This window comes from Eriocheir sinensis, chromosome 2, assembly GCF_024679095.1.
Source record: "Eriocheir sinensis breed Jianghai 21 chromosome 2, ASM2467909v1, whole genome shotgun sequence".
Classification (NCBI taxonomy): Eukaryota; Metazoa; Arthropoda; class Malacostraca; order Decapoda; family Varunidae; genus Eriocheir; species Eriocheir sinensis.
In genome coordinates, this window is record NC_066510.1 from 4,625,709 (window position 1) to 4,638,618 (window position 12,910).

Below are 12,910 nucleotides of genomic sequence, written 5' to 3' on the forward strand. Positions count from 1 at the left end.
ACAAACCTCTTCCATCCCATGATCGCACATTCATTTATCTCTTTTAGAATAATGGATACCAATCACATATACATCAATATATTTCCACAGGTGAATACTTAGGGCATGTTCACCAAGTTGCGACACCTAGATTCATTAATAATGACAGGGAAGGAAAAATATAGGCCCTGTCATCGATAAAAATGGCTCAGGCAGAATTGAGTCAGGGCATCTATATGCCTCAGTTTCTTCGCTCAGGTATATATTGTAAGATGTTGATTGTATCATGGGTAAATGAACGCTTTCTATCTCTAGAAATTATAAAAGCATAAAATTCTCCCTGAAGTAAATCAAAAATTACATAAGTTCGGCAACTTTTCCTCGCGTCCTTAAAACCATCCTTCACAGGAGCGGGAGGATCTGGCAGGCAGAGTGTTGCCATCGCCCACAAAATCATAGCTATTCCCACAAAGGGTGCATATCTCAGCATTTATATAAAGAAATGGGCCTCCTCAACAGTTAGTTATATTTCAAGTTGAAAACGCGATTTATAAGCATTTCACTACGTAAATATGATAGTATTTCTGTATTGTTTCAGCTCCGGCGGCAGTTATTTAACAACATTTATTAACGTCACACAGGCGCGGTAAACGTTTGTAACCCTTGCGCTAACCCGGCCGATTGTTTGTGTTAGAGTTAGCTCTGTGAGATCTCGATGTTCTCAAAACTACGCACTAAACTGCCCGTGAACTAAGCCTTTGTGGATCCGGGCCCAGTCGCGTTGGTTGGGGGATGCAACACAAATATTATCAAGATCAAACTTTTTCACCGGAATCAGTACTTGCTTACCCTTCACTTACCACAATTCATCGAGGGTGAGGTCGGCAGAATAACTAATACCCGTCTTAAGCCTACCTTTGCACTCGCAGCATCATAACTCACAGGAAATGCCTCTCTATAAATACCACCCATGACAGACGACTTAAAGGTTGACTCTGTCTGACCAGTTACCGTAATGACGGAAGATATTGTGCGTGGATGAGCTGAAAACTATAAGAGAGAGAGATGGGTGCAGAAGGAGGGTGGAAAGAAATGGTTTCCCACTACCTATTCCGTTTCACGTTTCCGTCGACGTAATGACGTCAAAATGCGTCATCAGAGCAACCGCTCGGCACGGATGATCCCTCCGTCAGTCCATCGCTCATCATTTGTTGACAAACATATGGACAGCATTAACCACAACGACTTTCTTTAAATATGTTATTTTGTAGCTAGTAGCTTCCATTTCGATTACTGCATGATATGAAGAATATTCAACATCCACTGAACTGGCACCACTCACGGCTACCCATCAAAGTAAGTGAATTTGGAAGTTCATCTCTGGAGAACACGTGGTTTCCATTCATGACGTCAGTGATGGTGCAGACGTCATCAAATGGTGGAAGTGCCAATTCACGTGACGTCAGTGATGCGCCCGGACGGAAAGTGAACGGACTGGGGATATAGCCTAAGAACCACTGAAGGAGGGTGGAGGAGGTGGATAACATGGGAGGCATGGTGTGGCCTTGGTGTGTGTTTGTGTCTACGTGTGTGTGTGTGTGTGTGTGTGTGTGTACACAATCTCTAGCAGGAGCGTGGGCGGGTTCTGCAAGCAAACGGGCGTGGGGAAGCTGGCTGGTGAGCAGGCAGGCGGGCGGGAACGATCGTGAGGGCATGCATTTGAGATGGCAAGCAGGGCGGGAGAACGAACAGGCGGGTGAACAGGCGAGCAGGAGGGCATCAGGTGAACAGGCAGGCAGCAGGCGCATAGGAGGCGAGCAGGGGGTGAGCACACGAAAATTATGTTTGATAGACTTCATTTTCTGTTTATGTAGTACTTTTTTTCTATAGCGTGTGTCATTTCTTGAATTCACGCAGGCTTGGGATTTGTGCCTTTCCATTCTTTACATATTTCCTTCTTGGTCACAAAACGCCAGAAAACGCTTCACGTACGTACTCCATCTGGTGTAGGAAAGTCATCACTGACTCGGCTGATGCCCCGGATAGGTCAGATAATCAGGAAGGTAAATAATGAAATAATGATTAAGAATAATTACTGCAAAACACGTTAGGTGAAGAATCAGCAGCCAAGCCTAATCTAAAGCAATAAGTGACCCAGGTTTTCTCATGAGTTTGGAAGTGCTCACCTCAGTTCTAAGTGTCACTAAACCCTTGCCAGAAAAGCTGCAGGGGTCACAACAAGAACTGGTGGGTGTTCTCGGGTGTAGCTACACAGAGCTGCATAGATGCATTTCAGTCCTATCGTGATGGAAATAAGTTCAACCAACTTTTTGCCCAAGCTGAGGAAAGGTACGGAGATATCATCCAGAAGCCTTGAACAATCAGTGGTCACCAGAACATAATTAAGGCTAACCTCTCCAATAGTAACCCACAGAGAACCATCGAAGATTTTCTCCCATTTTCTTGACACCGCTACAGCACAAGCTCTGAAGGGTAATATGCATCAAAACACATTAGAGTTTTTGTCAGAAATCTGTCTCTCTTTCAGTTGATACTGATTTTATGAACTGAAGGATAAGTTGAATTTTATGGAAAATTCTCTTGATGAGATGATCTGTTAAGATGAATATCAAGGGGCAGAGCACAAGCGTCGTGAATCCCATGAGGTCAGCCGTTGTTGAGACATTATCATGTGCCAAAATTGGGCATGACCAAAATTTCCAATTTTATTGCAAATTTTCATTCAATTTGTTGTTACTTCCACCAATGAGCGATCCAGCCCTTAAATTGTCAAACATACCTTAGGAACGTAAATATTGAAAGTCGTTTAAAGTCGGACTGGCCTTACTTCTGTCTATTGTGATACAAATCTTGATCATGAAGTCCTCACGAATTTGCACGTAAGAATAGAGATTGCCCAATTTGAGGTAAACCAGTTTCAATGTATTGTTAAGCGACAGTAAATTAACGAATTCATCCTGTTACCCACTCATATTCAACAAAAACACCCGGACCTCTCTGTTTCATTTATATTCTAATAAAAATATGTATTACAGCAGCAGCCTGTATAAACGAAGATTATACATGTTATATGAATATAACATTTTTTTTCCTTGCTAGTATATTACTTTTTTTTATCAGAACATGTAGCTCTAAAGTAAGCAGTGTTGTTTCGAGGGTAAATTTTTGCAGTCCAAATTACAGAAATGAACAAGATTTTAAAAGTAATGTTCGCTTAAGTAACAAAATTAGTACTTTTAAGATTATTTAAATCTCCCAGATTTATGTTGTACTTATATGCGCCTTCTCAAATAAACTTCTGGGAAAAATGTACAAATGTACGTATATGTATGTATCAATGCTCATGTATAAAATAAATTTATCTTAACTTAACCCGAATCCTCAAGCTTAAGGGGATCCTTTGTATTGCAATATACTGATTTAAAATATATATATATATATATATATATATATATATATATATATATATATATATATATATATATATATATATATATATATATATATATTGTTATTGGATGTGTTACTTGTCTGTCGTCAGGAGACTCTGTGGAGAGATATGTAAACACTTTGCACAGCTTCTCAGTTTAATTATTCTTCCTAGTAGTACACTCCACTCGGACTCTTTCACTTCTACCACTAGCTTACTATAGACTGGAATCCAGTCTTCTCGCCCTCTTTCTCCTATATATATCCAGAACAGTACAGGTTCTGAGAAATATATTTTAGATCACAAGAACATGGTAACATATGAGTTGAAGAAACACTTCTGTTCATGCCTGTCATGCCTTTGCGGGTGGACGGCCCGCCCGTCTCCCTCGCCTGCTCTCCGGGATTTCAGAGGCCCATGGTCGTGGGGAAGCCCAGCACAACACTATCCTCTTCTAATTCGTGATCGTCCTGATCACACACTTAATCTGCGTACAAACATAAGGAGAACGTTAATCAAAAACATAATAATCGTCGCATTTCGCCAGATGCCTGTGCTGTTCTGTCTTCTTCTGGTTCGTTGCCCTTGCGCGTCTGTCTCCTGCGCCCTTGTCGTCGTCTGCTTTGTGTCCTTGAACATCTGCCAGCCGGAGCACCTCGGTCGGTGCAACGCTTCCAGTGTCGTCGTCGACTCTCTTCTCGGTCCTGGAGATGTCCTTTGCGGCTTTCGTCGTGGCTGCTGGGTGTCTGTAGCTGTTCCAGGTAGCTTCCGGACCGTGGTACTCCAGCAGGCGGTTGACGTATAACTTTTGCTGAATCCTTTCTCTGCTCTCCGGATTCGGTAAGTTGTCGAGAGGCGCCCCAGCAGTATAAGGGCCTTCCAGCTCTGTAACCCCTGGAGACTGTCCTTTTTTCTTTCCCTTCAGGGTTGTGGAAGCCAGACTTGGTCTCCTTCCTGGTCAACGTATTTATTCTTATTGTAACTGCGCTTCATGGCCTCCTGAGAACTTCAAGGCACCACGGACTTGATGGTAATTCTTCCAGCCGTTCCTTCTAGTTGACGGGCAAACTGAGGCGTCCCTTGGAAGGTTTCTTCAGAGTCTTCCTCAGGTCCACCGCAACTGCAGCTCACGTCCAAACATCAGCTTTGCCGGTGAATGCCTCTGTAGTCCTGTGGCAGACCCAGTAGCTATGAGAAGCGTGCAGGCAGCTTCTTGATCCCATGAAGACTGATCATTGTTGCACTGCTTGGCCAACCTCTGGCCCAACGTCCAATTGAAACCTCCACCATTCATCTGACTGTGCGGAGGGGTATCCGCCCGGATACCCAAAAGCTTGCAGCACTCCAGCAAGGGACTGTTGACCTCAAAATTCCTTCCCTGGTCACAGAATGGAGCTCGTTAGGCACCTGCTCGAAGCGACAGAAGAACTCCTCCACCAATACCTCAGCGACGGTAGTGGCTTCCTGGTCATTGGGACCGGCGCAGGGCTTCAAACGCCAGCCATATTGAAGTAATCCATTGTGGACGCAGATGTACCTATTTCCGTTCGTCGTCAGAGGCAGGGTCCTGCTATATCCACTGCCACCCGTTCCATGGGGGCCCAACCTGTTATAGTTGCAATGGGGCAACGGTGACGCTTTCTCTGAGGGATAACTAACTTTTGCTGCAGCACACCTCAGTTAATGCGTAAACACCATTCTTCCACGTCCTTCCTCAGCATACCCAGTAGAACCTTTTGGCGCAGGCGACTCCAGTGTCTTCCCCTTTACCCCAAAAGATTGTCCGGCACAATTTGGTGACGCTGTCGTGCATTTTCTTTCAAGACGCCTTCCTGGGACTTCTCTCACAGGTAACATACGCCGGACCCAGTAGTGGTCAAGACCATCATGAAGAGACCCAGCGTCGCTGCAACACCCTTCGTCGTCTATCCGAAGAGTGTCCCCACCAGGTCCAGTAATTCTTTGTGGTAGGGCTTTCTCTCGAGATTACTTCCTACCCAGGTCGCGTTGACGACTGAACCAGCCACTCCAATTGGTAGTGCAGATCCCTATCCTCCCGCCGCAGTTTTCACCAAGTCTATCCCATGGCACCTCCATGGTCTGTTGCATCAGGTAGTGTATATATATTCTGGACGCTTTCCTCTGAGGCAAATGTTGACACTCAGGTAGGCAGGGGCGCGGCTCCATTGCTGTCCGCGTTACCGTGCAAGTTGTTCTTAGTCGGTGCACAACCAGGTGGCAGTGATGCTGCTCTGGTTACACTCATCCAGCGAGCGAGTTAGCTGGCCCTCAGGGGATTCTTCAATGACTTCCAGCACACGGCAATGCAGTAGCGTGATCCAGTGCGGATGAGTGAAAGTTGCACCGTACAGATAAGCATGGAAAAAGTCAAGAAGCTCTTGACTTTACTGCTGAAGAGTTCTTTCCGGGGTCACGCAATAGTTTTTCTCGGCTGGGAGTGAGCTTCTTGCTGAAGTTAGCCCACAATCGTCCCATGTAATGGCACGTATGCCTGGACAGCACTCCACCCCAATCCCTCTCATCCCTGGCATCACAATCCAGGGTAAAAGGCGTAGAGGGGTCTGGGTAGGGGCGCACGGGCGAGCTGATGAGGGAACCTCCTTGAGGCTTCCTCCAAAGGCAAACCTGAGTTTCCGCTGTCCACTCAAACTTGCGCCCCTTCTTCGTCCAGGAGTGCAGTGGTGCAGCAATCGTAGCGGCGAAAGCCTTTCCACAAACCTGCATGGTAGTATGGAGCACCAATCCTGAGGAAGCTCCGCAGCTCGCCTTCCACGTTGGTGGGTCAGTCGGCCAGTCCTCACCGCAGTTTCACCTTCTCCAGGATCAGTGCGTACTCCAGCACTCGCTCAGAACGATGTGTCCCCAAGTATTGGACCTCCCTTTTGGAACAGATTAGCATTTCTTCGAGGGCCTGAGCTTTTAAGGTGTGCAGCTCTAAAATCAAGCGAGAACCTCTGATAATGCCCTCATCTCCTGCCTCCGAAGGTCTGGCCAAAGACAATCTCTCATGTCAAGTCGAGGTGAATGAGTGCTGTCAAATTCCTGAGTGAAGTCCTCCTTTATGCTCATCAACCGCTCTGAACTTTGATGGCTGGCACGTTGCTGGGCAAAAGAACATGTTATGCTACCTGGCCCTTGACCGTAGGAGAAGAGCTGTTTTTCTCTTTGTCCCCTGCTCATGCCATTTTGACTAAGTGATACCCAGACTTCATATCCAGTGTTGAAAACACTCCGCATTCCACCAAGGCGTCCGAGCATGTCGTCGATCCGGTAGGAGCGTAGTTGAATCCTTGATGGTAAAGATCGCCGAGGCCGGTGAGTCCACGCAGCACCTTGAGGGCAACTGTCCTTTTTCCTGACGAGCACCATGTTGACGCTCACGGGCTGCCATGACCGCTCAGTGATTAACCCTTGTTGCTCGGAGATCATCCATTACTTCTCATCCCATCTCCCCAGGACGGGCTGGTGCCATCCTTCGAGGAGCTTGCTTTTACACTAAAGGGTGGCCTACCTGTGTCGATGGTGGTGCTCTACCAGGTCCGTCCACACCCCAAGTCCAGGTATCCCACTGTGGAAAACACCTGTCTGCATTTCTCACGAGAAACTCCCTGAGGATTGGCTGCTCCACTTGGGGGTTCCTCCCAGGTTGCACTCTGGAGCTCCTGTCAAACCAGGTCGCATATAGTGAATGGAGCAGCTCCTCCTGGGGCTTCGTCAGGGTTCTCCTGCAGGACACAGGTTCTCAGTTTCCTCGAATCCGATCTCTTGGCACAACCCTCTACTCACTGGTCCCTTGTTTTTTCTTTTCTTTAGGGCTGAAGAGGAGACATTTAGGCCACGACGACAGACACTGCACTTCCACAGCAGGGTCTACCAAAGTACTGCCTACCTAATCACCACCCTGTTTTCCTGCGGGCATCGACTTCCACCTCTACCACACACACCAGGCTAGCTGGGGGGCACCCGTAATTGACAGGGTAACACCAGCATCTCCCCGACCTCGGAGGGAATAATGGCAAGAGTGCACTTGACCGTCACTGGCAGGGCCTCGCCCATTCACAGTCATCAGTGGCACCCTCCTTTCGCCTCTTCCTACAGTCAGCTGCTTCGCGGAAGTCCAGATTCGCACCTGTAAGGGAGACAAGATAGCGTCCATACCCTAGGATGCAGGGAGTCATCCATGTTTGGCCACAGTACACAGAGAGGAACTCTCTTCCGCTTTCCCTCCGAGCTCAAACTCTCACGTCCACTGGGCCTCCTGAGCTCTGCAGGTAGTGTCCTGTGACTCCGCATTCAGTCGATGCGGCGTCTTAGGGAAGCCGACGATGACTCACCACGTCAGAGCCGCACCGGTGTGCGTTCCTGAGCCTGTGTCGACGATACAGGCCACAACACTCCGTCAACGCTTTTGCCTCCACTTGACAGCTCGGTCATGGTGGTTCTCCAGCACACATTGATATCTTCCGGGGCATGTACTGTGAACAGACTAGTCGTTGCCCCCGTGAACCAGTCCTTTCTTAGTTTTCCCTGAGTGGTGGTCCCTCGTTGGAGGGCACATTTGCCTGACACTCCATTCTTCCAGTGCCCCTTTCTCCACAGGTCCAGCACTTGGAGTTCCTTCCCTGGAAGGCTTCTTCTTAGCCTGCCACCTTTCAGCATTCCTTCTTTCCTCTTATGCATTACGTTCTCCTTGCAGCCTTAACTCTTCTCGCAGTACCAGCACGTTCCTTGGAACTCTGTCTGTCGCTGACCTTTTTTCTTTCGTGCCTGGCCAAGAAGTCGAGTCGTCCCTTGAAGCTTGAGCCAAGCTAGACCAATAAAAGGGACTCAAACTCCACTTCTTTTTTTGGCACGCCAGAGCTTCCCTGCATTGATGTTGAAAACTAGATTTGGTTCACTTGTATCTTCAGCTGAGGGCTGTCCAGGGCATCTCGATGAATTGATCCTGTACGCAAAACCGTCCAGCAGGTCAGGTGGCACTTGGAACATGCCTTTTGTGCGCCATGCTCTCATGGTCCTGAGCACGAGTTCCCTGAAGAGGGACTCGCCCGCGCTTCTCCTGTTGCGGGTTCTGACACCCTAACCCTTGAAAGGAAGCTCGTTCTGGTGCCGGTCTATATCGTTGCTCCAGCGCCCAGCCAGGCCCGCTGTAATGCCCTTAACTGTCCGCATTGTCAGAGAGCTGAGCCAAGGACCTCAGCGCCGCCCCTTTCAGGCTGGGGGTGGGCCAGAAAGCCTGTACCACGCACTCTTGGTCATCCTGCATCCGTTCCGAGCTGCCAACAAGCTCAGGCCTGAGTGCAGTAACCCTCCCAGAGACCTTGCCATCAAACTCCTGAGGCTTCTTTCTAACAGGCGAACCCAGCAGACCCATGGGGCTGGCAGGAACTTCTCATGCGGGGGATAACCTCAGAAAGCGAAACAGGCCTGGAAACCACCTGACTTGCATGCAGAGAAGCATCTTGAAATTTTCAACTAGTCCCCTGCAAAAATACTGGCACTGTCCGTTTCCCCAGCTTGAGTGCCAGTCTTCAAGGGCCCTTCACTCTGTCACTTACTTCTAGTATTTCTTTGCAATGTGTCGTCTCCCATTGCCACCTCCATCTCTTGTTGAAAGATTTGTGTATGTTCTTTCTCCCCACTGTCCTATCAGGGGCGTTGTCCCAAGTTCTGTGGTCACATCTAGTCATTTCTCTTCACTGATTCACCATCTCATGTTGTGCTGCTTTAGCTGTATGGCACTGTAATCCTGTGAAGGATCTTCTAGCCTGTTCTTTGAGTTCTTGGGTGTTCCTTCTTGTTGTTGCTGTGCTCTTTCTTTGTTGTTATGCTCTTTCTCGGTTGTTCTTTGAGTTCTTGGAGGTTGCTCTTTCTTGTTTCTTCCCCTATAGTCTCAAGGCTTCGCAAAAAGTTCAGTCAACATTAATAAATCCTCTCCTGGGCAGCTTTGGGGAACGAGTCCTGTTCCATGAAAAAACAAATGCCTACACTCCTGACACCAGTGTTGCTTTGACGTGTTACTTGGGTGTATCCGTGTCGCCGTCAAGGGAGAACTCCGTGGGAGGGAGATATCGCCAAAACACTTTGCTCCAGCTTCTGTAGTTCATAAGCCCTATTCTCCTTAGTAGGTATAACTCACACCTGGACTCCTTCTACTTACAGCCACTGTATTATAGCTTACTATAGACTAGGACTGCCTCTTCTCGCCCTCTTCTCTATATATATGAGCGGTACGGTCTAGGGAACGTTACAGTATATGTTGATCTTCAGAATGAACATGTAGCAAGAAATATGTACGAGTTAGCAACACTTTACGCCTGGCGCCTGGCCGCCCAGACGCAAGGAGCGCAGGCGAGACCTTGCTCCCCCATCCCCCCTACTTTCGCTCTCCAGAGTCTTGAGGCCCTTGAACCCCGGGGAAGCTTCCAGCACAACAATATATATAGCAATGATTTGACGAGCCAGGAGAACCAGGTAGAAATGTCTTACAATAATTTAGTTAGAGTAATAGTAGAGGGGCAGGTACAGCATATACCACAGCGAACACTTAGAAAAGAAAACAATGATCCTAAGTGGATGACTCGTGGACTAAAACACGAGATTGGGTTAAAGAAGGGAATTTATCAGAAAATAAAGAATGGGGAAACACATCTCAGGGGCCGGTACGTAGAACTATCTAGATTAGTTAAGAAAAACACCAGGATAGCAAAAAAGAACTATGAGATCAAAGTAGCAAATGAGGCGAAAAGTAATCCTAAGGGCTTCTTTCAGATGTATAGAACAAAAACACGGGAGAAAATTGGACCGCTGAAAACAAACACAGGGGAGCTAGTAGAAAATTACGAAAATATGAGCACATTGTTGAACGACTACTTCCTTTCAGTATTCACACAGGAGGATCGAACGACTATACCGGAAAGAGTTCAGGTGTACGAGGGCGGGGATGGCGATAAATTGAGGGATATAATCATTACCAGGCAAGTAGTTCAGGATGAGATAGATAAGCTTAAGAAGAACAAGTCGCCAGGTCCTGACGGGATATTTCCGAGGGTATTAAAGGAGTTAGGTGATATAATCAGTGACCCACTAACCGACATCTTTAAGATATCGGTAAATACTGGCTATGTGCCGAGCCTATGGAAAGTAGCTAATGTGACGCCGATTTTTAAAAAGGGGGACAGGTCAGTTGCTTCAAACTATCGCCCAATTAGCTTAACATCGGTTATAGGGAAGATGCTGGAGTCCATAATAGCCAGGAACATTCGGGAGCATTTAGAGAAACATAGCTTAATTCACGACTCGCAGCATGGGTTCACAAAAGGTAGGTCATGCCTCACCAATCTCTTGTCCTTCTACAATAAAGTATTTGAGGCGGTTGACAGAGATGAAAATTATGATGTAATCAATCTTGATTTTAGTAAAGCGTTTGACAAAGTTCCTCACCAACGACTGTTGCTTAAATTACAGGCTCACGGAGTAGAGGGTAAGGTTTTGAACTGGGTCAAGGCGTGGCTTAGCAATAGGAAGCAAAGAGTGCAAATCAATGGTAAAAGATCTGACTGGGGATGTGTTACGAGTGGGGTCCCACAAGGTTCGGTATTAGGTCTACTTTTGTTTATTATTTATATCAATGACTTAGACACAGGAATTAGTAGTGATGTTAGTAAATTTGCAGATGATACCAAGATCGGTAGAGTAATTGAGTCGGATCAGACGCTAGTATTCTCCAAGGTGAACTCAACAGATTATATGACTGGGCGGATAAATGGCAGATGGAGTTCAATGTAGGGAAGTGCAGTATTCTGAGTGTAGGTAGGAACAACCCCTCACATAACTATTGCTTAAATGACACTCTCATCAGTAGGTCTGGGTGCGAGAGGGATTTAGGGGTCTTAGTGAGCTCTGATCTCCGTCCAAGGGCACAATGCATTCAAGCTAGAAATCAAGCTAATAGGGGACTGGCATTTAGTTCACGGAGCGGAAGCAACAGAAGCCCCAGTCTTCCTCAAACTATATTTAGCATTAGTTAGACCTCATCTTGACTATGCGGTTCAGTTCTGGTCACCTACTATAGAATGGATATCAAAATGTTAGAATCGGTGCATTAAGATGATTCAGGGGTTGAAGAAAAGCAAAGGAGGGAAAACAAAGAGATGGAGGAAAGAAGGAGGAGAGAAGATACATAGAAAAGGAGTCCGATGATTAAAATAAATGAAGAAGGAAAATGACAAGAAATAAAGGAAGATTGTAGAGGCGACGTGATGAGACTGAAAGAATATAATAAAAGAAAATGGAAAAGGAAAAGACGAGAAAGTGGAACAACAATAAGAAAAAATATAGAGGAAAACAAGACCCAGAAGACGAAAGAAGATCAGGGGAGGAAAGAGGAAGTGGATTGAAGGGAATGAGGGAAGCCAAGGTGGATAGCAACAGAAGGAAGAGAAACGAGGTGGAAGAAGTGGGCGGTTGTGAGGTGGAGGGAGCAACGGAGGTGGAGCGTGAGGTGGATGCGAGATGGAGGCAACGAGGAAAGGCTGGAGGGAGGGTGGGAGGGAAGGTAGGTTGGTAAAGTGAAGGGAGGGAGAGAAGGCAAAGGAAAAACAGGCTCGTGAGATGAGGGATGAAGGGAAGGAAGAAGGAAAGGGAGGAAGAAGGGAAGAATGACGTGAGGCAGAAAGGGAGGGCGGGAAAGTACGGGGGCAAAATGGAAGGATTGAAGGGAAAGAGGGAGGAAGTATGAGAAAAAGGTAAGGAAAAAGGGTTTGAGGGAGGGAGGGAGAGAAGAACTTTAAGAAGATAGGGAAGATGGGAGGGAGGGATGAAGGTAAGGAAAAAGGGAGGGAGGGAGGGAGGGAGGGGGGAAGAGGAGAGTAATGTTTGTAAGAGGAGAAAAAAAACAAAATTAGGAGGAAAGAAGATAGAGAAGGGGAGAATAATACACACACACACACACACACACACACACACACACACACACACACACACCCAAACCCCGCCCACACACCTACACCCCAGCACATCCTACCGCCCCCCACACAAACCTTTCCACCGAACTTTTACGTTGAAGAGGAAAATTTAGGCGAGAATGAGGCAAAATTTGGCACTTGCGAGGCGACGTATGTGAGTCATGGATCACGCCGATACATAACCAGCCATTACTCACGCGGCTGGCGAAGGGGGGAGGGGGGGATAGGGAGGGGAGAGGGAGGGGTGAAGTGAGGGGAGCGAGGAGAGGCGAGATGGTGGAGGGGAAAGGGGCAATGGGACAGGAGAGGGAGAAGAACCGGGACCTGGAGGAAGAGGAGAAAGGGTAGGGAGAGAGAGAGAGAGAGAGAGAGAGAGAGAGAGAGAGAGAGAGAGATGGAGTAGAGAGAGAGAGAGAGAGAGACATGGAGGGAGGGGAGAGGAGGGAAGGGAGAGTGGGGTGAAATGAAGGGAGAGAGGAGAGCGAGGAAGGTA

At 47.3% G+C, this 12,910-nt stretch overlaps 1 pseudogene; it reads left to right on the forward strand.

Annotated features, from left to right (window-relative positions):
• The first annotated feature begins 6,744 nt into the window (after positions 1 to 6,744).
• Positions 6,745 to 12,910, forward strand: part of LOC126998087 (uncharacterized) — a 47,432-nt pseudogene continuing 41,266 nt past the window's right edge.